This window comes from Scyliorhinus torazame, chromosome 13 (assembly GCF_047496885.1).
Source record: "Scyliorhinus torazame isolate Kashiwa2021f chromosome 13, sScyTor2.1, whole genome shotgun sequence".
Taxonomy (NCBI): Eukaryota; Metazoa; Chordata; class Chondrichthyes; order Carcharhiniformes; family Scyliorhinidae; genus Scyliorhinus; species Scyliorhinus torazame.
The window spans coordinates 211786749-211813442 of record NC_092719.1 but is presented as its reverse complement, the minus strand read 5'-3'; the positions used below and the strand labels follow the sequence as shown (position 1 = coordinate 211813442).

Genomic DNA, 26694 nt, shown 5'->3' with positions numbered 1-26694 from the left:
GGTCAACCATTCGGTCCATCCCTCGTTGGAAGACCGAGACCCCGTTAGTGACACCGAAGGGAACCCTTAAGAAGTGGTAGAGCCGCCCATCTGCTTCGAAGGCAGTGTATTTGCAGTCACTAGTGCGGATGGGGAGCTGGTGGTAGGTGGACTTAAGATCCACCGTGGAGAAGACCTTGTAATGCGAGATCCTGTTGACCAGGTCAGATATGCAGGGGGGAGGGTACGCGTCCAGCTGCGTAAACCTGTTGATGGTCTGACTATAGTCGATGACCATCCTATGCTTCTCCCCGGTCTTTACCACCACTACTAGAGCTCTCCAGGGGCTGTTGCTAGCCTCAATGACATCTTCCTTCAGTAACCGTTGGACCTCTGACCTAATAAAAATCCGGTCCTGGGCACCATACCGTCTGCTCTTGGTGGCAACGGGTTTGCAATCCGGGATGAGGTTCGTAAACAGGGAAGGCGGATCGACCTTGAGGGCCGCGAGGCTGCAGACAGTGAGGGGGGGTATAGGGCCGCTGAATTTGAAAGTTAGACTTTGGAGGTTGTCATGATATTCAAACACACACATCATGATAGACACACCAACAGACAAATCAGAACACACAACACCACAACCAATCACAGACAAGGACAGGGACAGTATAAAAGGACAAACACGACACCTGGTGGCCAGTATTAGCTGGAGACCAGGACAAGGACAGACCTGTTACAATACACACACAGGGAGACACCACGTGCACAGTATCCAGAACGAACTGTATATAGAAGATAAAATAAAATAGAGTTGTACTAAATACAACTGTGTTGGTTCATCTGTGCATCAGAGCACCCAACACCACATGGTACAGGAGTGGATCGATACCTGCCGGCATACCTCAGTGTACAGAGACAACCAGCAGTGCCCAGGCAAAATGATAGAGCTCCCGGTTCCGCAGCCGCTCCAGTGCCACGGCGACCTCCGTGAAAACTGGCGGCGATTCCGGCAAGTGTTTGAATTGTTCCTGGTGGCAGCTGAACTCCAAGACCTGGATGATAATGAAAAAATTGAATTTCTCCTCACCATCACCGGTGCAAGGGCAAAAGAAATATTCACAAGGTTCAGGTTCTTCAGGAGGCAACAAAGGTACGATTACCAGGCAGTCCTGGACAAATTCGCCAAGTACTGTGAGGAAAACGCACTCCAATCGGCAAATAAAGGTAAGAAAAGCGGCAGTACTCACTTCGTGGCCGGGATCCCGGAGCCCGAGTTCCCAGAGGCCGAAGTCCCGGGCCTGAGAGAGGGCTGGGTCGAGGTTGGCGGCCATCTTGTTAAAGGTATCACGCTAGCACAGTTGCGCGAGCAGTGCGCAGAACCGGAAGTTTCGTTTGCGCATGCGCGAGACGCTGCGCATGCGCAGTCAAGAAAACGGCCATCGGTAAAGGAACAGCGATCTGCGAATGCGCAGTCGCTTCCTACGTGCTACATACCGAGCGTCAGGATGTCAGAGGCCCCAGACCGCACCAATTTAAAGGGGAAACGTCCCAAATCCAATTTAAAAGGGAAACGTCCCAAATAAAAAAACAAAAATCTGTTAAAGCTGTAAAACAACCTTCCCTCACCTGGAATGACAGCACATTGCCGCAAATTGACCCAGGAGATGAATTTGACCTCCGAAGTACCCTGCAACAAGCAGTTAACTACGCACAAGCCGATGATTCCGACCTCGAATACTTCGAGACCGATCTTTACATTTTTTCTGGACCTCGCGAGCCCAATGACAGCTCCATGGTCCTAGACGACTACGACGCGGACGAACCTTTCGTGTTGCACATTGGCGACCCTCACATTGAATCCGACGCAGATACGGATTCATTTTTCGGATTTGAAGATCTTCAACCCAGCAGATATGACGTCCCAACTCATTAGTGCAGGATGATGCCGCAGCCTGAAATTACCAGACAGGGAGCGGTGCAAGCCCACAGAGAGCGGCTTGCTGCCACACAGAGCATGGTCCACGTCCTGCTCAGCGTTCCCGACTCCACGATAGAAAAAACGCTTGACTCCGATGCGCAGTCCTTGCAGGAACAAGACCATGAGGGTCTAGCAACCTCTCCTGACCAACCAGCGGCAGACGATGCAAGTCTGCCATGCTCACGTGAACAGCAAGGCTATAACAGCCTACCATGCTCCACTGCACAGCAGCATGACCATGACGGTCTCTCATGCTACAATGAAGGGCACAGCGCTGATGACTGTTCAAGCCCAACTGAAGACAAGCCAAAGGAATCGCCTCCTCCAAGCTCGAAGGAAAAGGGTTTCTGCGCTGACCTTCAGGATCATTATAGCCGAACAGAGATTAATAATGCTGCACGGTCACAGAAGGATGCTGAGGATTTGCTAAAGAAATCACTTGTATGTTTAACTTGCAAGGAGCAGACTGAGAATTGCCAGTGTTTTAGTACGGATAAAAAGAATGGACAAGACATTGATCCTCAGTTAATGGAAATAACACTACCTGAATCATACCTACAGCAGGGACAAATGTCTCCCTTCAACACAACACCGCAAAGTCCCAACTTCGGAGACCAGCAGTTAGTCAGTAATGACTCTTCAAACCTTGAGGGGGACATTAACTGCATTGAATCTATACACACTCCACTGATAAATGAGCAGAACATTGGAGCAAGAATCCTGAGGATACCGACATCGAGTAGCCAGATAAAGAACTTGAAACCCGCAGCAGTTTCAAGTGAACCAAGTGTGCTTTCCACTAATGGTGAAGATGCAGATAAGGTCGACCCAATTATCCATTGTGCCACAATAACCCCAGAGATTAAGCAGTTATGTCTGGGGAGTATAATGTGGGCAATTGAGAACAGTAAAAGAGAGACTGTGACTATGCCAGTCCCAGCAAAATCAGACCCAGAGACTATGAAGGCATGTACATTAGACAAAGATACATATGAGGTAACTGAGAAGAAAATTGAAACGGAATGTTCTTTGGAAAATAGTACAATGTTGAAAGAAACATTGGATCCTACATTCGAGACCATACATATGGAAGAATTTGAGGGTAATAAACAAGGTTCTGCAATGTCTGGGGGAAGATTTAAAATTTCAAAGAAGAAAAACCCAAATGAAGGACAATGGCAAGACAATGACAGTCCACCGACATGGTTTGCACCACCAGATGAAAACTCTGACAATTTACCCAACCCTAGTGAACAGCAAGCTGTTAATGAGGATCTATCCACGGGATGTGAGACGAGTGACGACAACATCCCACTTCCCATGCAAAAGGTGCAAGGTGACAGACCTCGCCTAGTGCGTACAGAGGCACTCGACGATCATGGTGGGACCACTGACGACTGCGGTGGCGCCGCACCGCTTCCACCCTTGATGACTCGAGCCTCTCCACTGGTCGGTGCATTCCTGCATGTTCCGACTCCAGAAGTGCAGCTTCAGGGAATCTCGGCTGCCTCCAGTGAACCTGTTGGGACTCCGGACGGGGGGCATCGACGGAAGGCAGACCGGACTCCAGATGGGGAGCAGCCAAGCGCCGACTCTGAGTCGCGTACGCCAGACTTTGCTCCGGACGGGCAGTGTCGCGGCCTCGGTGATGGCACGCTCAGGGTGACGGCGGATGCCACGGCGACAGAGAATGGATCGCGTGGCAGTCACATTGGGTCGGCAGTGGCGACCAGCACCGGCGGTGCAAGACGGATACACCAATTCACGCCATCGCCAGACGCTGAAGCGAGCAACAATTCTCTCTCCAAGGCGACATGCTTTGACGTTCCTCTGCGGAGTCGCCCTTCCAGCACAGCATGTGGCCAGAACCAGCGTGCACGGTCTCGGCCGACTTCAACATCTGGCACATTCATCACCTTGCATGACATTAGTGATGGTGCCTCTTCAATGGCAACGACCCATCGGCTACAAGATGCCGTCCACCACAAACATAAAAAGAAAAAAGACTCCACCTCGTTCCTGGTATGCATGGCGGATGGATTGGTGCGTAGGCGCAATCGGCGAGCCTTGCGCCGCCTTCCACGCTCGCAACTGAACCGTACACACACGCTGGATCCTCCACTGGTTCCCAAGGATGACTTCGTGGAGCTGCCACGGATCATGCCCCTTCCATCGCCACCCGTGACCAGGCCACACCAGCTAAAATCCTCCCCATGCAGAAGCTAAGGCTGTTTCTGGGACCTTGCCACCTGTCAAATCCAAGGCAAACTTTATTGAAGCAGACAAGTATTTTCTCCCTTTTGAGTTGGCATGCCAGTCGAAATGTCCCCGCATAGTCAGCACATCACTTGACTGTTTACTGAAATTAATTGCCTATAGGCATCTCACTGGTAATGCCCCAGACAGTACAACACCTGGCAAGAAATTAATTGATCGAATCATAGAGACAATTAGGACCACAAGCCGACGAAGGTGTTCAGTTGCAGATAATTAAGGCCTTACTAACTGCAGTAACATCTCAGCATATAGAAATACACGAAGGAACTGTGTTACAGGCTGTTAAAACGTGCTACAATATTTACCTGGCCAGCAAAAACTTAATAAACCAAACCACAGCCAAGGCAACGCTAACACAGATGTTGAATGTTATATTTGCATGAATGAAAAACCAAGCACTGCAGGAAGTAAAGCAAATGGAAAAGGAGAGACTTCGGCAACAGCATCACCTGCAACAGTCCAATGTGAACCAGTGTGAACCCAAATCTCCACAACTGAACCGACTTGAGGACCAGCCTATTCTTGAGGTGTCACAGGTGCCTGAATCAGGCCACCTCAATGAAGTCGACAAACATGTTCGCGAGGATACAGAACCAGAAAATGGGACGGATATTTGTAATGCCGAAAATGAACAAACAGAAGTTGACCGGGCTTGCACACCAGCCGGTGGTTCTTGACCCACCCTTGAGGCGGTCAATCCGAATTCGTCGCACACCTATTAGACTGGACTTATAACACTGCTCATACGTTTAAACGTTAAACACTGCTGTATTATAACCTTTTGTTGTTTTATTGTTCCAGATATCGTTTGACCGGACCACTAATCAAAGTTTTTTTGCATTCATGTTTTGTTACGGTACAACCTCATTAGCATGACGCACCCGACATCGCCCCATGTATATAGTTACGTCGTATGCACATGCTGTAAATAACACACACACACACTCTTAGATGCACACACGACACGATTATATTTATAACCAGGTAGGCACATATCTTTGTAAAAAGGGGGGGATATTCAAACACACACATCATGATAGACACACCAACAGACAAATCAGAACACACAACACCACAACCAATCACAGACAAGGACAGGGACAGTATAAAAGGACAAACACGACACCTGGTGGCCAGTATTAGCTGGAGACCAGGACAAGGACAGACCTGTTACAATACACACACAGGGAGACACCACGTGCAGAGTATCCAGAACGAACTGTATATAGAAGATAAAATAAAATAGAGTTGTACCAAATACAACTGTGTTGGTTCATCTGTGCATCAGAGCACCCAACACCACAGAGGTTACACTGAAAATCCAATCCTAGGAGTGTGGCCGCGCAGAGGTGGGGAAGGACGTCGAGTCGGTAGTTTTTGAACTCCCTTCCTTGGACTGTGAGGTTAGCTATACAAAACCCCTAGATCTCTAATGAGTGAGATCCGGAGGTGTGGTGGTATGTATTAGGGGTAATGTGGTACCTGTGAAGCCGAGAGACTATTGGCTGAGCTGCTGGGGACAAGTCTCGCTTAATAAAGCCTAGATAGACTTCATCGCTTCTCGTCTCGCGTAAGTCATTGTGCGCTACAGGAGGCCAGGGAGATTTTTTGATTAACGGGGTGGACGAGGAGAGAACAGCGCCTTACCGGGTCGGGGTGTATGAAGCTCTCCGTGCTCCCAGAGCCGGTTAGGCCAGGCGTTTCATGCCCGTTGACTAGCACCGTCGTCGTAGCAGTCGATAGTGTTTGGGGCCGAGACTGGTCACCGAGGCTACCCGTGGCAGTAGTTGAATGTTCTCTTCGGGATGTGTGTGGTCAGCCAAGCTGGGGTCCTGGGAGCCCATCCAAGATGGCGGCGCCCATTGGTATCACATGGCTGGGGGTGCACAAAATGGCGCCGCCCATCCATCGCAGGTGGCGTCCGCGGGACAAGATGGCGGGGCCCGGAGGCCACACATGGCCCTGGAGGAGGAAGATGGCGGCACCCGCTGGCCGCACGGGGACCGTGGAGTGGGTTGTGGTGGCGGTCCGCATTCGCCACCAGAGACCGCAGCGACCGACCGGGCCTGGCATACCGCCACAAAGTGGCCCTTTTTACCACATCCCTTGCAGGTGGATGCGAGGGCCGGACAGCGCTGTCGGGGGTGCTTGGCCTGCCCGCAAAAATAGCAGGGGGGCCCCCGGGGTTGCCAGGCCGTCTTGCAGCACAAGCTTGTGGGGGGATGGGAGATGTCTCAGGGACGGCCACGGGGGGGTTCCACGCTGCCCAGGGGGCTGCCGCGCGGTCGGGGTCGTAAGCGCGGGCGTTTCGGGAGGCCACATCCAGGGAGCCGGCAAGGGCCCATGCCTCCTTGAGGCCTAGGGTGTCTTTCTCCAGCAATCGCTGGCGGATTTGGGAGGACAGCATACCTGCAACGAAAGTGTCCCGGATCAAAAGTTCTGTGTGGTCGCTGGCCGAAACTTGTGGGCAGCTGCAGTTTCTCCCCAACACCAGGAGCGCACGGTAGAATTCTTCCAGATTTTCCCCAGGGATTTGTCGCCTCGTCGCTAGCAGATGTCGAGCGTAGACCTGGTTTACCAGGCAAATATAATGTCCTTTCAGCAGCTCCATTGCTGCATCAAAGTCGTCCGCGTCCTCGATGATGGTGTAAATTTCTGGGCTCACCCTCGAGTGCAGGACTTGCAGTTTCTGTTCTCCCGTGGGTGTGTTTTCAGCCGTTCCGAGGTATCCGTTAAAACATGCCAGCAAGTGCTTGAAGGTTGCCGCTGAGTTTGTCGCGTGGGGGCTGAGTTGCAGACACTCCGGCTTGATTCGGAGCTCCATTCTTTTAAATCTTGCGTATTAAATTGATGCACAATCAATAACCTCAGAAACGAGATTGGAGACAATTGGAGGCTTTAATACGCTAGATGTTTGCCCCAGCAGCACAGGTACAGAAGGAAGCTGCTGGGGCAGCACGGCCTCTTATACCCCGCCTTGCAAGGTGGAATTAACATGCAAGTTTATCCAATGGAACAAGTACATTCTCCACCAATGGTATTCCAGCATTGCTAGGTACCGTAATCCTCCTAACACAGGCTACCACACCACCCACCCACCCGAGCAGGCAGCTGGGGCCTCCAATTTGTCATGAAACTTGAGTAATTCGAAAGTTTTTTCGGGTGGCACAGCGGCGCAGTGGTTAGCACTGCTGCCGCACCGCACCAAGGACCCGGGTTCGATCCCGAACCCAGGTCACCGTCCGTGTGGTTTGCACATTCTCCTGTGTCTGCGTGGGTCTCACCCCCACAACCCAAAAGATGTGCAGGGTAGGTGGATTGGCCACGCTAAATTGCCCCTTAATCGGGAAAAAAAGGTGTAAAAAAGTTTAATTCAGAAAGTCCCTTGGAATGCAGAAGGTTTGCGATTGAGGACAGGCCATGTGGTAAATGCAGCAATCATGAGAGAAACAGGGAGCTTCGGCCCTGAGATTCCCAAAGCGCTCCTCCACTGGGATTTGCCTCGTCCTGCCTGGTGCAGACGAATTGATGAAGATTCGTTGTTCGATTATCACTGCATCCATGCAATCACAGGGATTGCCGGAGCTGATCCCAGTGGACCTGGGTTGATGCCTCTGACCAGGAAATTCTAATGTTCCGATGAAAATCGTGGATTAGGCAAACCTCCGAATTGCCAAATGTGTTCGGATCTCCGTTCCCAGAGCCATAAATACGAAGTTGTACTTTCAAATTCCTAACTGCTTTTACTTCCCAAGGTCCTACTCGCCAAGCCAGGAGTTACAAACAGGTCTGGCCAATCTGGGAAAATTCAAACTCTGTTACACAGAGAGAGAGAAAAAAAAAATCCACACAGTAATGAGACATCAATTCATTCCATCAATATTTCATTAGAACAACCAACTTGCTGATGACTCTTTATTAAAATGCACAGCCTCTCACCCCATCCCGATTCATCAAGCTCATGCACTGGATCAGGGTGGCTGAGAAAACTGCTGCCGCGGTCCGTTTGAATAATATTGATTCTCTCTAAGTAGTTTTGGCCGTCTGCCAGAGAATTATTGTAGCTGTGTCCGTGAGTTGTTAAGTGCCTTCGAATGATTAAAGGAAGAAACCACCTGCATTTACATGGTGCCTCCCATGACCCCAGGAGCACCCCAGAGTGCTTTACAGCTAATGAGATAGTTTGGAAGAGTAGTCGCTGTTGTAGCTCACTCGGACCCGCGGACAGTAATGTAACAATGATCAAATTCTGTTTTAGATGCTGTTTGAGAGATAGAGATTTGTCTATGACGTGAGGAGGACTCCACACTTGCTAAAATATCATCAAGGAGACGCTTGCATACGCTTAAGGGGGTAAGTGAGGCCTCAGATAATTTGCTGATGTCTCTGGAATTGTTTTTTCATGATTCTTTGATGGGATATGGGTGACGCTGGGCTGGCCCAGCATTTGTTACACTTCCCTAATTGCCCTTGAACTGAATGGCTTACTAGGCTATTACGGAGCGAGGGCAGCTAAGGGTCAACCACATTGCTGTGGATCTGGACTCACATGTAGGGCCAGACATAAGTAAGAGCGGCAGATTTCCTTCCCTGAAGGACATTAGTGAACCAGACGGGTTTTTGCAACAGTCAATGATTGTTGACGTGGTCACCAAATCGCTGGCTTCGAAAGCAGACCAAGGCAGGCCAGCAGCACAGTTCGATTCCCGTAACAGCCTCCCCGAACAGGCACCGGAATGTGGCGACAAGGGGCTTTTCACAGTAACTTCATTTGAAGCCTACTTGTGACAATAAGCGATTTTCATTTCATTTCATTACCGAGGCTAGCTTTAATTTCAGATTTACTAACCAGATTGAAATTCCCCCCAGTGGCGGGGTTTGAACCCACGTCCGCAGAGTGGCAGAGATGACTAGTCCAGTGATTGTACCGCTAGGCCACCGGGCCTGGTCTTCCACTGTTCAGGCCGGAGGGATCTTCCGGTCCCTCCGATAGTGCTGCCCCGCCATAGGTTTCCTGGAGGGGTGGGGTAGAATCGATGGGAAATCCAACTGATAGCGGCAAGACCAGCAGACCCCACCGCCTCCCGCCGCGGAGAAGCACGCATGGGAGACCAGAAAATCCCGCCCACCGTCTTGAAGCCTCAACCCTCTGACTCAGAGGCAAGGAGCCACAGAATCACTTCAGCTGCGAAGGCATCGCCTCGAGCTTCATGTCTTTTTGCTGCCAGTCTACGGGAGTGCGTCCGATGTTCCTGCACTCGTCCAGTCCTGGCCTCGTCAACATCACTGATCTTAATTGCCCCACTATTGACGACCGTCCGTTCAGCTGCCTCGGCCCTCAGCTCCGAATTCCCTCCCTAAATCTCTTCACTTCTCCACCCCTTTTTCCTCCTTTAAAACACTCCTTAAAGCCCATCTCTTTGGCTAATATTTTAGCCATTTGTCCTAACCTTAGTTGATATGGTCTGTTGTCTAACTTTGCTTTATAACACTCGTGCGAAGGGCCTTGAGATGTTTTATCATGTTAAAGGCACCAATACGGTTGTTGGGAAAATAATTACAGGGCTATGTAGAAGTTGCAGGGGAAAGGGACTAAGTGGATACCAAACGGCCACAATGGCTGAATAATCTCTTTGTTGTATTATTCTACAGTTCTAATAACTTCCTCTGTCCTCCCATCATCCTTTTCTGCGGCATCCTCAGGTTCAATTTTTCCCTGCTGTACTTGTTTATCCCAGTCTTACCATAGAAAGGTTGGAGCACAGGAAGCAGCCTTTCAGCCCACCATGGCTGTGCTGGCCCACTGACGGAGCAATCTACCTCATGCCACTCCACTCCCTTTTCCCCGTAACCCTGCAATTTTCTTTCCTTTTCCCGATGATGATCCAATTCCCACCTGCAAGTCTCAGGTGAATCTGCCTCCACCGCACTCTCAGGTGCCACATTCCAGATCCTGACCACTCGCTGCATGAAATAGTTTTTCCCCCCGATTCCCCATCACTTCTTTTGCAAATTGCCATAAACCTGTGCAAGCACGTTCGCAATCCTTCCACTGGTGGGAACAGTTTGGCATTGTGCAGACCCCTTGGCCTGGATTTTACCTTCCCCCACCGGTGGGTTTGAAGGCTTGAGGGCTTGCCAAATGCAGCACATAGCCTGCCCACCATCTACCTGCCTGTAGATGGCCTGCACACCCTTGGCCAATTGAGACCCTTAACTACCCAATGGATGACCACTTAAGTCTTCATCCCGCACCCATGGCTATTTTACCCACACCATTGAGGGTGGGGGGTGCCTATGCCAAGTGGGTAGCCAGGTAGCTTCAGTTGCAAGAGTTGGTATTAGACAAAAGGAGGGCTCCTTTGGTGATCTCCTGCACCCATCAGAGACACCCCACCCAAATGTCATTGCCCCCCCCCTTTAATCCTCCACCAGGCTCTCAAACCTGGCTCCCCCCACCTCTCCCCAACCCCTTCACCTCTCTCGCCAAGACCAGCCAATCTGACGCCAATCTGATGCCAAGACTTAGCTGCAGTCCAGCCTCCAAGGAAGCTCCTCCTTTTCAGACTTTACCTGTCGTCCCAGCCGTGAGCACCACTCGAACCTGGCACTGCTGGAACTACAGGAGTGCTTAGAGTGGCTGGAAACTCTTGAAGCTTGATTTCCTCCCAAGGTAAGGATGGAAATGTCACCTTAAGCCAATTACACTGCTCCTCACGGTAAATGATTGTGGGACAGCCGGCTTTATCGTGGACAGACTCCATTGACATTTTAGTGGGGGAAGTGGGGGGTGAACATGGCATCCCTCAAATCTCAAATGTTCTTAATAAAAGCAAATTACTGCGGATGCTGGAATCTGAAACCAAAAAGAAAATGCTGGAAAATCTCAGCAGGTCTGGCAGCATCTGTAGGGAGAGAAAAGAGCTAACGTTTCGAGTCCAGATGACCCTTTGTCAAAGCTGACAGACAGAGAAAGTGAGAAATATTAATACTGTGAAATGAGAATGAAAGATGAGTCATAGCCACAGAAACCCAGGGAAGCCATAAGACCATAAGACAAAGGAGCAGAATTAGGCCACTTGGCCCATCAAGTCTGCTCCGCCATTCAATCATGGCTGATATTTTCTCATCCCCATTCTCCTGCCTTCTCCCCATAACCCCTGATCTCCTTATTAGCCAAGAGGTGCGTAACGGGGTGCTAATAGCCACAGAAACCATGTGGAAAGAGAGAACAAAAGATGTGAAAGGCCAAACAGAAGAGAAACTAACATCAGAGGGTAAACTATGACAGATGTAGATGTGGGGGGAGGGGAAGGGGGAGACAAAGGGGAGAAAGGGTAGCGAAAGGTGGATAAGATGGGGTGGTGAATATATATAAAGAAAGACAAGAGAGAAAGAAATGGTAAAAAAAACAGTTAAAGTGAAATGGGATGAAAACAAATGGGTCGCGGTGGGGTAGAGCTAATCATCTGAAGTTGTTGAATTCGATGTTGAGACCGGAAGGCTGTAGCGTGCCTAACCGGAAGATGAGACGTTGTTCCTCCAGTTTGCGTTGAGCTTCACTGGAACATTGCAGAGGCCAAGGACAGACATGTGGGCATGGGAGCAGGGTCTTGTGTTAAAATGGCAAGCAACGGGAAGGTCCGGGTCCTGAATGCGCACAGACCGAAGGTGCTCAAATGTTCTTGGTCGTCGTCTTTCTCACCACCTGCTCTTCCTCTCTCTGATTTTCTTTCCTTCCTGACTCATATTGACGTTCTTCAACAATGAAGCTTGTAAACAGAGAGGTAGACCGGGGGCCGGAGATATCTAACTGCATTTTTCTTTTCCTTTATTCCTCTCTTCAGCCTGTCGGGACAGTCGGAAACGCTTGGGGTGCTTTGCTGAATATTTTCACCCACTCAGAGGTCACTCCTAGGAATTCAAAGCGACGCAGACACAGTGGCCGGGTCTCCCTGGTCGTTGCGATTCTCTTTTCCAGCTGGCAGCGCACCGTCGCCAGTGGGTTTCACGACGGCATGTGGTGGTTCCAATGGAAAATCGCATTGACAAGCGGCGGGAAGATAGAATCCTGCCGCCAGCAAATGGCGGGCGGCCGAGAAACATGCGGCTGGACGACCTGAGAATCTCACCCAGTGGCGTGCAACATCAGAAAGTCCCAAACAGCACTTTCGGTGCGCACTGCACATGCACAGGATCTCGCCAAATACTTTTTTATTCATTTAAATTTTAAGGGGCAACTTAGCGTGGCCAATCCACCGACCCTCTCATCTTTTTGGGTTGTGGAACCCACGCAGACACGGGCAGAATGTGAAAACTCCACACGGACAGTGACCCGGAGCCGGGATCGAACCCGGGTCCTTGCTGCCGTGAGGCAGCAGTGCTAACCACTGCATCAACGTGCCTCCCACATCCTTTTTTTATTTTAGCAGATGAAAATTGAACATTAGTTTATTGTAACTAGATACAATGATCTGCGTAAAGCAGCATCTCGCTCCCAGTACAATCCTTGCTGGGCAGACTAGTCTGTCTGGGCCCTGCTTTGGGCCGGTTTTTATATCCGTACATAATGAGCCCCAGACGAGCGGCCTCTGCCCCCAACTGGGAAGTTTGATCTGCACGAGTCCCAGGGGAAGATCAATAATGGTTTCCCCCTGGTCCTCATGGAGGGTATGACATTTATATATGGTAAGTATCTGTTTTTTTATATTTCAGTAGCCAATGAGTGATATAAATAGCACTGAGATACTTTGCCAGAGACTGGGTCTAAACATGTTGATGATTCAACATTCCATAGGGAAGAACATTTGGCAGATATACTGAACATTAAAACTTAATGCAGCGATTTGGACAGAGTTAGGACGAGCTGCAGGATTTCCATTAACGAGTTGCTGTGCTCGAAGAGTCACTCACCGGACATCAAAGCATCCACAGCTCAGTCGTGCGGCCAGCGGTCAGCGTTTGTGAGCCCGGAGAACAGTGTCGAGAATGTAATTGTGTGTACGTCTTGGGGGTCATGAGAGGTGCTATATAAATACTCGGATGGCGAAACCCAGCTACTGGCGGTGGTAGAGCAGGCTCGGATCACAATCCCAGCAACGAGACAGCAGCATACCACAATGTTGAACTCTCTGGTAAAACCCAGGTGCAACGGCCTCGGTGACTGCCAGCCCTCTCCGGCAGAAATGTCAGGAAAAACAAGTTGAAAATTCAGTTTGCTTCTTTCTATTCACCGGGGAAGGTTCTTCGGACCAATTCCGTGAAGGAGTGACGTGTGATTGCGTGTGAGGTTTCCTCTGCCCCGCCCTCTGCAAACAAGCAGCTCTGTTAATCCCTTTCATTGAGAGTTTAAATCCACCACACAAATTTGTTTTGCTAAATGTTTAGACCGGGCATTATTAAATAAGTTTTTAAAATTTACAGATATGTTTGGACAAATTAACCCCTTGGGATCAGAGCCAGGGTGGATCTGGTTTTTAAACCGGTGGCAATAATTTCCAGGGCCACGCGAGGACTGATACCAGGGGCTGGTTTAGCACAGGGCTAAATCGCTGGCTTTTAAAGCAGACCAAGCAGGCCAGCAGCACGGTTCAATTCCCGTACCGGCCTCCCCGAACAGGCGCCGGAATGAGGCGACTAGGGGCTTTTCACAGTACTTGTGACAATAAGCGATTTTCATTTCATTTCATTTTCTTTCATGCCACACACAGGGGGAGGCGTTTTGACAAATTCGAGAGCTTATCTGCAGGCATCAAACTTGAACTCGTGGCTTTGCAATTCAGACACTTTCTCTTAACCATTCAGGCCATTCGCAATGTTTCGAGAGAAAGTGCTTGAGAACTGGATATATATACCGACACGGTAGCACAGTGGTTAGCACTGTTGCTTCACAGCTCCAGGGTCCCAGGTTCGATTCCCGGCTTGGGTCACTGTCTGTGCGGAGTCTGCACGTTCTCCCCGTGTCTGCGTGGGTTTCCTCCGGGTGCTCCGGTTTCCTCCCACAGCCCAAAGATTTGTGGGTTAGGTGGATTGGCTATGCTAAATTGCCCCTTAGTGTCCAAAAGAAAAAGGTTAGGTGGGGCCATTGGGTTACAGAAATAGGGTGGAGGTGTGGGCTTGGGTAAGGTACTCTTTCCAAGGGCCAGTGCAGACCCGATGGGCCGAATGGCCTCCTTCTGCACTGTAAATTCTATGATTCTAAGTGACCTCTAAAGTGATTGCAATAAACGCTTTTGTGTCTGATGTGAATCACCATCTAAAATTAAAACGTCTGGGCATTACTGTTTCCGTTATTGGGATTGATCAAATAGATTGATCAGAGTTGATATTTCAAACACTCAAAGGGAAATTTACTTGAACTGTAAGGGCGATAAACACATCTCCATTTAAAAAAAAATTAAATAGGAAAATAGACTAGGTAGTTCCTGGATATCATAAAAGATAACAGGCAGATAGTGAGAGGGGGGGGGGTGGACATAGGGTCTCGCTCTCTGTGGACGATTTGCTCCTTAATATAACAGACCCATTGGGGGGGATTGCAGGAATTATGGGGATACTGGAGGAATTTGGCCGGTTCTCAGGTTACAAGAGCGAGGTCTTCGCGATCCAGGCAAGGAGGCAGGAGAGGAGACCGAGGGAGATGCCGTTCAAAGTGGTGGGATGGAGTTTTAGGTACCTGGGGATTCAGGTGGCAAGGGACTGGGGTCAGCTTCATAAACTAATTTGGGCAGGATGATTGGGCAAACAAAAGGGGACTTCCGTGGGTGGAACGTGCTCCCGCTGTCATTGGCGGGGAGGGTACAGACTGCGAAGGTGACAATCCTCCCGAGATTGCTGTTTGTGTTTCAGTGTCTCCCAATCTTTATCCCCAAGGCATTTTTTAGGAAGATGAACGCGGCGATCTCGGGTTTTATATGGGCCGAGAAAGCCCCCAGGGTGAAGAAGGTCCTTCTTGAGCGGTGGCATGGGGAAGGGAGCTTGGCCCTTCCGAACTTTATTAACTTCTACTGGACGGCCAATATTTCGATGGTTAGGAAATGGGTAGTGGGGGAGGGGGTCAGTGTGGGAGCGGGTGGAGGCGGCATCTTGCAAGGACACGAGTCTGAAGACTCTGTTAATGGCACCTCCGCCGTTCTCGCCGGCCCAGTACTCCAGAAGCCCAGTGGTGGCAGTGCTGAGAGTGTGGGGGCAATGGAGGCAGCATGAGACTAGAGGGTGCGTCGATGTGGTCACCGATCTGTGATGTTAGCTGTTTAGCTGCTGTTGTATTAAGAGTCAAAAGTTCTATTCCTTCTCGCAAATACCTTTATTTTCCTTTAACACAACTCTGTACAAAATCTCTATCATCACATCACATGCCCAAAGGCCATCTGAAGCTTCTTTACATATCAGTATCAATTACTGGATACTTAACATAAATGAGACATTTAATTGGAATGTCTCTCAACCCATTACCAAAAAATCAAAGTCACAGAAACAGGCGCCCTTCATTAACAACAGCCAAAAGTTTCTGTGAACTAGCCCCTCTTTTCGTAAAACAGTCTGACAATTGATAGTTACTGTCGACCCATTTAATTTTTGCTATCTCCACTCTGTCCAACATCTGCTTCAAACTTGTGATGTCTATCCTTAACCTTTTCCCGTTAACACTTTTTGTAGAGTGCACATTTTCCCACAGGGATTTATTGTCAATGTGACACTCAATGGATATGTTTCCCAAATCCTCTAATTCCAAATTTTCTATCAATATCTGAGATATATAAAATGCCATATCCACCGCCTCGACAAGGCTTAACGTCTCAGCAGCCAACGTGCTTTTGACCACTCTCCTTATTTTCTTTGTTTCCCACACAAGAGGGCAACATTTATCATTGTTCCCCAAAAGGAAAATTATAAAACCTCCTGCGCTTGGAACCCCATCACATAAATTTGCATAGGACGCATCACTATAAACTATGAGTGTCATTTGCCTCAGGTCACCTACAATCGGGAACCTCAAAACACACTCCTGCATTTTTAGTTTGACCAACGCTTTATTTGCCCTTATTATGTCTTCCATTTTGGGATCATTAATTTTTGTACTCAACTCGAAGATGTCAAAACTAACATCCAGTCGAGTCTGTCTACCTAACCAATTCAGTTGCCCAATTAAACTTCGCAGTTGTTCTTTTTCCATCTTTGAAACCCCTGCGTCTTTTTGTGAAACCCGACCACAACTAATTGCTATTGGTCTCTCCAAATAAGATTGCTGATGTAAAGTTGCCCCTAACTTAGTCAGTCCGATTTCCAGTCCAATATATTTAAATGCACCAGAAGCCTGACTTCCAACCCTGAATTCTTTCCTCAAACCAGAGATTACAAAAGCTTCGAAATCACTAGTCCCACCCCACAAAAAATCATCGACATGCATCATAAAGTTCCATCCAGAAGAACCTTTTCCGTGCAAATCCATCTGTGGGATAGAGCTCTTTGTCCCCTATCCGGTACTTGCGTGTATACCCCAAATTCACTCCAACTCTGCAGTTCTTGCTGTTTGGCATCTTTTATAACTTTTTCATCTAATTTATTGGAAGCCACCAAAATCTCACGTGCATGTGGGCTTCTACTCCTAGTAGTATTTATACTCTTACCCATGTTTCGAGATCTTGTTAAACTACGTCCCCTATCCCACCTGGTATCTTGTTCTGTACTGCTACGGCTTGATCTTTCCCTTCTGCTATGAAAAAATGAAATGAAATGAAAATCGCTTATTGTCACAAGTAGGCTTCAAATGAAGTTAATGTGAAAAGCCCCTAGTCGCCACATTCCGGCGCCTGTTCGGGGAGGCTGGTACAGGAATCGAACCGTGCTGCTGGCCTGCCTTGGTCTGCTTTAAAAGCCAGCGATTTAGCCCAGTGTGCTAAACCCCAATGGGATGTCCTTTCAATAGTTCTCGACCTTTTCCTGCGAACCTGTTCACTATCCGATGTACTATCTGAACTGGCAGTGCATTTCTGTGCCCTCCACTTTTGAACGTCATGTTCCCAATCCATTGTCTTGACACCCTCCCCTGAATGCTGAACATTCAACCAATGTTTATACTTTCCAGTGGCTTTCTCTGCTCTACTAATAACAGTTGCATCCTTCCATTGACTAGGCCCTTCAGGCAAGTATGGTACTTTTGTACCAACTTTTAGTAGTTGTCCTTTCGGAAAAATGGTCTGTTCTGATTAATCAGAAGTATTGTGTTCCTCTACAGAAATCCTGTCTATATCAGTTAACTGGTCACCATAGTTCTGTAACACGTGTGTACCAGATGACCCTGGTTCCTCATCATGTTTGCCTGCTCTGTCTAAATTTGAAAATTTGTTATCTGAACCCATTATCCTTGATGAATGTACCCTAACAGTTTGATTGCCATGTTGCAAAATAATTGTTTTGCCATCTATGCCTATGATCTTCCCTGGGCCTTTCCATTCATTAAAATTGTCTCTCTTATAGTATACTATGTCTCCTTGCTGAAAAACGGTATTTGATGGCCGCCTTAAAGCTCTGCGAATTCTTTCAGAGACTTCTGTTTCCAATAAAGCTTTTCTACTGCTATGTAATGCATTTAAATGCTCAGCAAAGGCAGAACTAATCGTAGTCCCTTCCCAAGCTGGAGGCTGGTCATCCAAAATGGACGGAATTTTAGGATTTCAACCAAACACTAATTGATAGGGACTATAGCCCCCAACCATCTGCAATGAATTCTTTGCATGTACCACCCATGCTAAAGCTGAATGTAACTTGCAGTTTGGTCTATCTGCCAATATTTTCCGGAGCATGTCATCTATTACAGCATGGTTTCTTTCACACACACCATTACTAAATGGGCTTTCCGCAGCCCAATTCATAACCGTGATATTCACGTTTTCATACATATCTCTAAACTCAAAATTCTCCCCCATTATCCGTAAGGAATTTTGCCGGTGGGCCCATTCCTGTCCCTATCCATTTTTCTACGATTTGATCCAGAATTACTCTCTTTTCTTTACTTCATACAATAGTTGATTGACTAAATCTGGTTGCTAAATCTACAAAATGCTAAATAAATATATGTTAGCTTTATCCCAGATCTTAAGGTCCATGGCCACAATGTCGTTAAAATCCCTGGCCAAAGGTAGGGTTACTATCGGTCGTGATGGTGTCCTTCTGCACTTACCACAAACTTCACAGCGATCACTAACCTGTTCTATCAGCTTTGTATAGTCTTCATCCCTTACTCCTGCATCCTTTAATAAATTTTTCAGCCTCCGAGGAGACGGATGTGCAAATTGCCTATGCAGTTTTAACACAAGCTTTTTATCAGCTAAAGTCCCATCTCCAACTGCCATTAACGCATCCTTAACAACTGCACCTGAAATATTATTTGTCAGTAATAGAATACAATAGTGTCCCGACTGTGTAAATTGTAAGTCCACCGTCTTTCCAAAAGTTGTTGCCTTATCCTTTTCCATATCCAGTTTCAAGTGTGCTTTCTTCATCGTGGTCTGCTCAGAAGCAAAGGTATCTCACTTGATACAACATCCGTGCTAATGAAATGATTCACTCCGGCAATATTGCAAGGGATCACCACTCTTTTCAGCGACTTCAGAGTATTATCATCCCCAAACCTGAAACTTATGAAACTTTCAAATTCCTTAACCTTGTTACGATCTTCAGCATTCAAAGAGTCCAGGTAACATTTTAACCAGTCAATTCCACACACAGTAGATGTGGTGCCACTGTCAAATTCAGCACAATTGAAGGATTCTGCAAACAACACCCTCATTACCGGAGTTCAACTGCTTGTTAATAGGACAATTCCTTCTTTCTGGTCACTATCTTTTTCCTCTTCTGACTCTTCCATGTCATGTGTCACTTCAAACTCTCTATTATAACGTGTTGGACAGTTGAAAGCATAATGGTATTGAGAGTCACATCGAAAACATTGATTTATCATACCCCGGGAATTTCTGGGGTTCATCTTCCTATTTCTTTCTCCATGTCCCTCCTCCTAATATAGGTTCTAAATGGGTTTCTGTCTTCATAATTTCCGGGTCCCGATCTCCTTCCATACCCTTGCAACCTGTTCGGCGCCGTACGATTTTGTCATCCTGTCAATAGTGTATCTTCCATAGTCTGCTTTATTGCTGATATGCCATCAATAAACACACGACAAGTGATGAACGTAACTGAGGCTTTAATACACTAAACAGCAAGCCTCCTGCCTCTGGACACGAACTGGGTCAGAGGTGGAGACTTGCCACGTTTATACATAAGCCCGAGGGGAGGAGCCACAGGCGGAGCCAGCCTGGACAAGCGAGGCATGTACAACACAACATAATGCCATACAATGCAATACCATGGTTTACCACATTCACCCCCTGTTTAAAAAAAGAGTCCGGCGGGGGTGAAGTGGTCTTAAAGGTCAAGTCTGTTGGGGGCCTTCCGCCGTGATCACCTCAGTCCCGGTTGTGGTGTGGGCACCAGTGTCGAGACCTGCGTGTCCGGGAGCGTGTTGTCTTCTTCTTCACCCAAATGTTGAGTCAGTGAAGGGGGGGAACGGTGTATGGGCGGAGGTGGTGGTGATTGTCGCCGGTGGGCCTGCGGGTGCTAGTTCGCGAGGTGGGTGGGCAGGGGTGGGGGAAGACGGTGTAGGGTCGGGGGTGGTGGTGATGGTCGCTGGGGAACCTGCAGGTGCCAAATCCCGAAGGGAGATTGTGTCCTGCCGCCCGTCCTGGTGTGCCATCTAGGCATATTGTGGGTTTGCATGGAGGAGCAGGACTTTCTCGACGAGGGGGTTGGTTTTATGGCTCCTCGCATGCTTCCGGAGAAGGACGGGCCCTGGGACTGCCAGCCAGGACAGCAGCAAGATCCTGGAAGTGGATTTCCTGGGGAAGGCAAATATACGTTCATGAGGAGTCTCGTTGGTGGCTGTACATAGGAGCGACCGGATGGAGTGGAGCGTGTCGGAGAGGACCTCCTGCCAGCGGGAGACTGGGAGACTTCTAGACCGTAGGGCCAGAAGCGGCCTTCCAGACCGTCGCGTTCTCCCTCTCCACCTGTCCGTTTCCCCGGGGGGACCTCCAGCTGTCCTGCTGGAGGCGATGCCCTTGCTGAGCAGGAACTAACACAACTCGTCGCTCATAAAGGAGGATCCCCGATCACTGTGGATGTAGGCGGGGAACCCGAACAGGGTGAAAATACTGTGCAGGGCCTTGATGACGGAGGCAGAGGTCATGTCGGGGCACGGGATGGCGAAGGGGAATCTTGAGTATTCGTCAACGATGTTGAGGAAGTACACGTTACGGTCAGCGGAGGGGAGGGGCCCTTTGAAATCGATGTTGAGGCGCTCAAAGGGGCGGGAGGCCTTTACCAGGTGTGCTCTGTCTGGCCGATAGAAGTGCGGTTTGCACTCTGCGCAGACCTGGCAGTCCCTGGTCACGGTCCTGACCTCCTTGATGGAGTAAGGCAGGTTGCGAGCCTTGATGAAGTGAAAAGAATTGGTGACCCCCGGGTGACGGAGGTCATTGTGGAGGGGCCCGGAGTCGGTCTACCTGTGCGCTGGCACATGTACCGCGGGATAGGGCATCTGGGGGCTCATTGAGCTTCCCGGGTCGATACAAGATATCATAGCTGTAGGTGGAGAGCGCAATCCTCCACCTCAGAATCTTGTCATTCTTAATCTTGCCCCGCTGTGTGTTATTGAACATGAAGGCAACCGACCGTTGGTCAGTGAGGAGAGTGAATCGCCTGCCGGACAGGTAATGCCTCCAATGTCGCACAGCTTCTACGATGGCTTGGGCTTCCTTTTCGATGGAGGAGTGTCGAATTTCGGAGGCATGGAGGGTACGGGAGAAGAAAGCCACGGGCCTACCTGCCTGGTTGAGTGTAGCGGCAAGAGCAAAGTCCGACGCATCGCTCTCCACTAGAATGGGATGGACTCGTCCACAGCGTGCATCACGGCTTTGGCAATATCTGCCTTGATGCGACTGAAGGCCAGTTGGGCCTCAGCCGTCAGGGGAAAAATGGTGGATTTGATCAGAGGACGGGCCTTGTCCGCATAGTTGGGGACCCCCTGGGCATAGTACGAGAAGAACCCCATGCATCTCTTCAGAGCCTTGGGGCAATGGGTGAGGGGAGTTCCAGGAGGGGGCGCTTGCGGTCGGTGTCGGGCCCTAGGACTCCGTATTCCACAACGTAGCCGAGGATGGCTAGGCGGGTTGTGCGGAAGACGCATATTTCTCTACTATAGGTGAGGTTCAGGAGTTTAGCGGTGTGGAGGAAGTGCCGGAGGTTCTCGTCATGGTCCTGCTGGTCATGGCCGCAGATGGTGACATTGTCGAAGTACGGGAACGTGGCCCGCCGCCCGTACTGGTCAACCATTCGGTCCATTTCTCTTTGGATGTCCGAGACCCCGTTGGTGACGCCGAAGGGGACCCTGAGGAAGTGTTAGAGGCGGCCATCCGCCTCGAAGGCAGTGTATTGGCTGTCCTCCGGGCAGATAGGGAGCTGGTGGTACGCGGACTTCAAGTCAACTGTGGAGAAGACTCGATACTGCGCAATCTGATTGACCATGTCAGATATGCGGGGGAGGGGGTACGCATCGAGCTGCGTGCACCCGTTGATGGTCTGGCTGTAATCGATGACCATCCGATGCTTCTCCCCAGTCTTGACGACCACCACTTGGGCTCTCCAAGGCCTGTTACTAGCCTCAATGATCCCCTCTCGCAGGAGTCACTGGACCTTCGACCTGATAAAGGCTCTGTCCCGGGCACTGTAGCGCTTCTTCTGGGAGCGACGGGCTTACAGTCCGGGGTGAGATTTGCGAAGAGGGAGGGTGGGGCGGCCTTATGGGTCGCGAGGCTAGACGGTGAGGGGGCGGGGGGGGCAGGGGTCCGCCGAACTTTAAAGTAAGGCTCTGGAGGTGGCACTGGAAGTCGAGCCCCAGTAATTGGGCAGCGCAGCTAAGGGGAAGGATGTAGAGTTTGAAGTTAGCGCACTCTACGCCTTGTACAGTAAGGGTTGCGATACAGTACCCCGGATTTCTACTGCGTGGGATCCGGGAGCCAGGGAGATTTTCTGGGTCGCGGGTAGGATTGGGAGGGAGCAGCGCCTTACCGTATCTGGGTGTATGAAGCTGTCTGTGCTCCCGGAGTCGAAAAGGCAGGCCGTCTCGTGCCCGTTGATCCGGACGGTCATCGTAGACTTCGCGAGGTGATGCGGCCGGGACTGGTCGAGCGTGATGGGGGCGAGCTTCGGAAGACGGTTGGTAGGCCGGTCGGAGGTAGCGGCGGCCTGCGTATGGTCAGGTGAGCTGGGCTCCTGGGAGGCTGCAGAGTGGTCCCAAGATGGCAGTCCCCATGGGTCGCGCATGGCGGGTGGCAGCGGCGATGGTGCCCAAGATGGCGGCCCCCGTGGGTCACGCGTGGCGGTTGGAGGGTGCGTTAAAGATGGCGGCCCCCATGGGTCGCACATGGCGGCCGAAATTCAAGATGGCGGCGCCCACGAGTCGCACATGGCGGGTGGCGCGGCAGCTGGGGGCGGCCCCAACAGGCAGCGCTGCTGGGCCTAGAAGTTTTAGGGGGAGATCAAGCCTGGCAGGCTTTTGCAAAGTGGCCCTTCTTCCCACAGCCGGTGCAAGTTGCGTTCCGTGCCGGGCAGTGTTGTCTGGGGTGTGTACTCTGGCTGCAAAAGTAGCACCTCGGGCCTCCGGCTTTGGTGGGCCGCTGCGCGGGGGGGGGGGGGGGGGGGGGGAGGGGGGGGGGGGGGAGGGCGGGGGGGCGGGAGGGTGGGGGAGGGGGGGATTGAGGGATTTGGGGATCTCTTCATTGAGGAGGGTTTCTCAAGCCTGGAGGAGCTAGAGGAGGAGTTTGAGTTACCGGGTGGGAACCGAATTCGGTACCTGCAGGTACGCAATTTTGTCTGGAGGCATTTTCCATGCTTCTCTCGCCTCCCTCTAAGGGGACTACAGGATAAGGTGATGTCAAAGACAGAGGTTGGGGAGGGGAGTGTCTCAGAAATATATAAGTAATTGATGGAGTGGAGTGGGAAGGGGTCCTAATCGGGGAGATGAAGAGGAAGTGGGAGGACGGGTTGGGGAGGGGAGTTGGAAGTCGGGCTATGGGAGAAGGCCCTGAGGGGAGTCAATGCATCCTCATTGTGTGCCAGGCTTAGCCTGATCCAGTTCAAGGTGATCCACAGACTCATATGACGTGGCCCGGATGAGGAGATTTTTTGAGGAGGACGACAGGTGTGGGCGGTGCGGGGGAAGCCCGGCGAATCATGTTTTGGGCGTGTCCGAGGCTAAGGGGATTTTCAGATGTCATATCAGATGTCCTGGAAGGGAGGGTGACTCCGGGTCCAGAGGTGGCAATATTTGGAGTGCCGGAGGATCCGGGAGCCCAAGGGTGGAGAGAGGCCGACGTTTTGGCTTTTGCCTCCCTGGTGGCCCGGAGATGGATTTTGCTGGGGTGGAGGGACTCGGAGCCTCCAAAGTCGGGGATGTGGGTCAGTGACATGGCAGGGTTTCTCAGGCTAGAGAAGATTAAGTTTGCCTTGTTGGGGGGCATTTTCTGATAGTGGGCTATGATATAAATTATAGTTGGCTCTGTAACTACATTTTTGCTCCTATATTACTTTTGAATGGTTCTGCTGAGATAAAAGGTACTCAGTGGCTTTGATGCCTGTTTAGAAGAGGCAATTTGCAGGAATAGTGTGTACACAATGCTTGTTACTATCAGAAAGGACACAAAATGACTGTTAGCTAAGATAGCAAAACTAAAGACACAAAATGGCTGACCTAGCCTCATTCCTGAACAATCCTTACCTGGGTTAAGTTACAAACTGTGCTCATTAAATGAGAACCAGACGTGGGTATTTTTAGGGAGGGTGACAGCTCCACAGGACAAAGAAATCTTTACTTGCTCAAGATCGCAGGACAAAACCTTAGTTTTGAATTACATCTGTAAGAAGTTAGGGGCAACACCCACTTTAACCATATATGTGATAACTGGGATGCTAAGAAAATTGATTGACTGCATGAAATGAATTGAGACACGAATATAGTTGATTGATTGTATGTAAATGAGAATGCAACTAATTCCGCCCCTTGAATCTGTATATTAACCCAATGCGAACCTTAACTCAAGTGAGAAAGAATATTGCGAGGCTGCGGAGTATCCAACTCTTTCTCCCAGATCTGATATAATAAACTGCTTCTTTGCTCACTCAAAAAGGCCTACGTGTGAATATTTTCACTTCTAACAGCCTTAAGGGGTTCAATACAGGGGTTCGCTCGGAGGTGGTAGCCGTTCATCGACTCCTTTAGGGAAAAATTACCTTCAGCAGGAGGGGGGAGGGAATGGGGGGAAAGGGGAGGCATGGAAGTGGAGATTAAGGGCAGGGAATCTAATATATGGGTAGCTAGGCGTTTGGGCGGGGGAAGTTTGGTATATTATTATGGAGCTTTTGCGTATGTTGGACCGCTCTGTTGTTTAGAATGTTAAAATGGCAAAATTATAAATGCCTCAATAAAATGTTTCTACAAAAAAAAGATAAAAGGCAGAAGTTTGCAATCCGCCAGCAGTGGGAATCCATCTTCACTTCACCCATATCTTTGATATGGGCACAATATTGTAAACCTACCTGCAACAACTTTGCTACCATCTTTCACTGCCCCCTAGACTCTTGGACGTAGGGAAGTTGTTTCCATTAGCAGGGGAGACTAGGACCTGGGGGCACAGCCTTAGAATAAAAGGGAGTCACTTTAGAACAGAGATGAGGAGAAATTTCTTCAGCCAGAGAGTGGTGGGTCTGTGGAATTCATTGCCACAGAGGGCGGTGGAGGCCGGGACGTTGAGTGTCTTTAAGACAGAAGTTGATAAATTCTTGATTTCTCGAGGAATTAAGGGCTATGGAGAGAGAGCGGGTAAATGGAGTTGAAATCAGCCATGATTGAATGGCGGAGTGGACTCGATGGGCCGAATGGCCTTACTTCCGCTCCTATGTCTTATGGTCTTATCCACTGCCAAAGCTGCTCCCTCAGGTGAGTCTGGGTACTGCAGGGCGCAGGCAGGGCTGCTCACCCTGGGTGTTGCAGGGCACAGGCAGGGCTCCTCACACTGGGTGCTGCAGGGCGCACTCAGGGCTGCTCACTCTGGGTGCTGCAGGGCGCACTCAGGGCTGCTCACTCTGGGTGCTGCAGGGCGCACTCAGGGCTGCTCACTCTGGGTGCTGCAGGGCGCACTCAGGGCTGTTCACTCTGGATGCTACAGGGCGCAGGCAGAGTTGCTCACTCTGGGTGCTGCAGGGTGCACTCAGGGCTGCTCACACTGGATGCTGCAGGGCGCAGGCAGAGCTGCTCACTCTGGGTGCTGCAGGTCGCAGGCAGGGCTGCTCACTCTGGGTGCTGCAAGGCGCAGGCAGGGCTGCTCACCCTGGGTGCTGCAGGGCGGACTCAGGGCTGCTCACTCTGGGTGCTGCAGGGCGCACTCAGGGCTGCTCACTCTGGGTGCTGCAGGGCGCACTCAGGGCTGCTCACTCTGGGTGCTGCAGGGCGCACTCAGGGCTGTTCACTCTGGATGCTACAGGGCGCAGGCAGAGTTGCTCACTCTGGGTGCTGCAGGGTGCACTCAGGGCTGCTCACACTGGATGCTGCAGGGCGCAGGCAGAGCTGCTCACTCTGGGTGCTGCAGGTCGCAGGCAGGGCTGCTCACTCTGGGTGCTGCAGGGCGCAGGCAGGGCTGGTACTCTGGATGCTGCAGGGCGCACTCAGGGCTGCTCACACTGGGTGCTGCAGGGCGCAGGCAGGGCTGCTCACTCTGGGTGCTGCAGGGCGGACTCAGGGCTGCTCACTCTGGGTGCTGCAGGGCGGACTCAGGGCTGCTCACTCTGGGTGCTGCAGGGCGCAGGCAGAGCTGCTCACTCTGGGTGCTGCAGGGCGCACTCAGGGCTGCTCACTCTGGGTGCTGCAGGGCGCAGGCAGGGCTGGTACCCTGGATGCTGCAGGGCGCACTCAGGGCTGCTCACACTGGGTGCTGCAGGGCGCAGGCAGGGCTGCTCACTCTGGGTGCTGCAGGGCGCAGGCAGGGCTGCTCACTCTGGGTGCTGCAGGGCGCACTCAGGGCTGCTCACTCTGGGTGCTGCAGGGCGCACTCAGGGCTGCTCACTCTGGGTGCTGCAGGGCGCACTCAGGGCTGCTCACTCTGGATGCTACAGGGCGCAGGCAGAGTTGCTCACTCTGGGTGCTGCAGGGCGCACTCAGGGCTGCTCACTCTGGATGCTGCAGGGCGCAGGCAGAGCTGCTCACTCTGGGTGCTGCAGGGCGCACTCAGGGCTGCTCACACTGGGTGCTGCAGGGCGCAGGCAGGGCTGGTCACTCTGGATGCTGCAGGGCGCACTCAGGGCTTCTCACACTGGGTGCTGCAGGGCGCAGGCAGGGCTGCTCATTCTGGGTG

General features: G+C 50.7%; 1 protein-coding gene across 1 annotated transcript in view; it reads right to left on the bottom strand.

Moving 5' to 3' along the window:
- Positions 1-13394, bottom strand: part of LOC140388596 (uncharacterized) — a 102603-nt gene extending 89209 nt beyond the window's left edge. The window contains exon 1 of the mRNA XM_072473027.1: positions 13148-13394. The gene's annotated coding sequence lies outside the window, so the exon portion shown is untranslated. The remainder of the gene's footprint in view (positions 1-13147) is intronic.
- Between the last annotated feature and the right edge of the window lie 13300 nt (positions 13395-26694).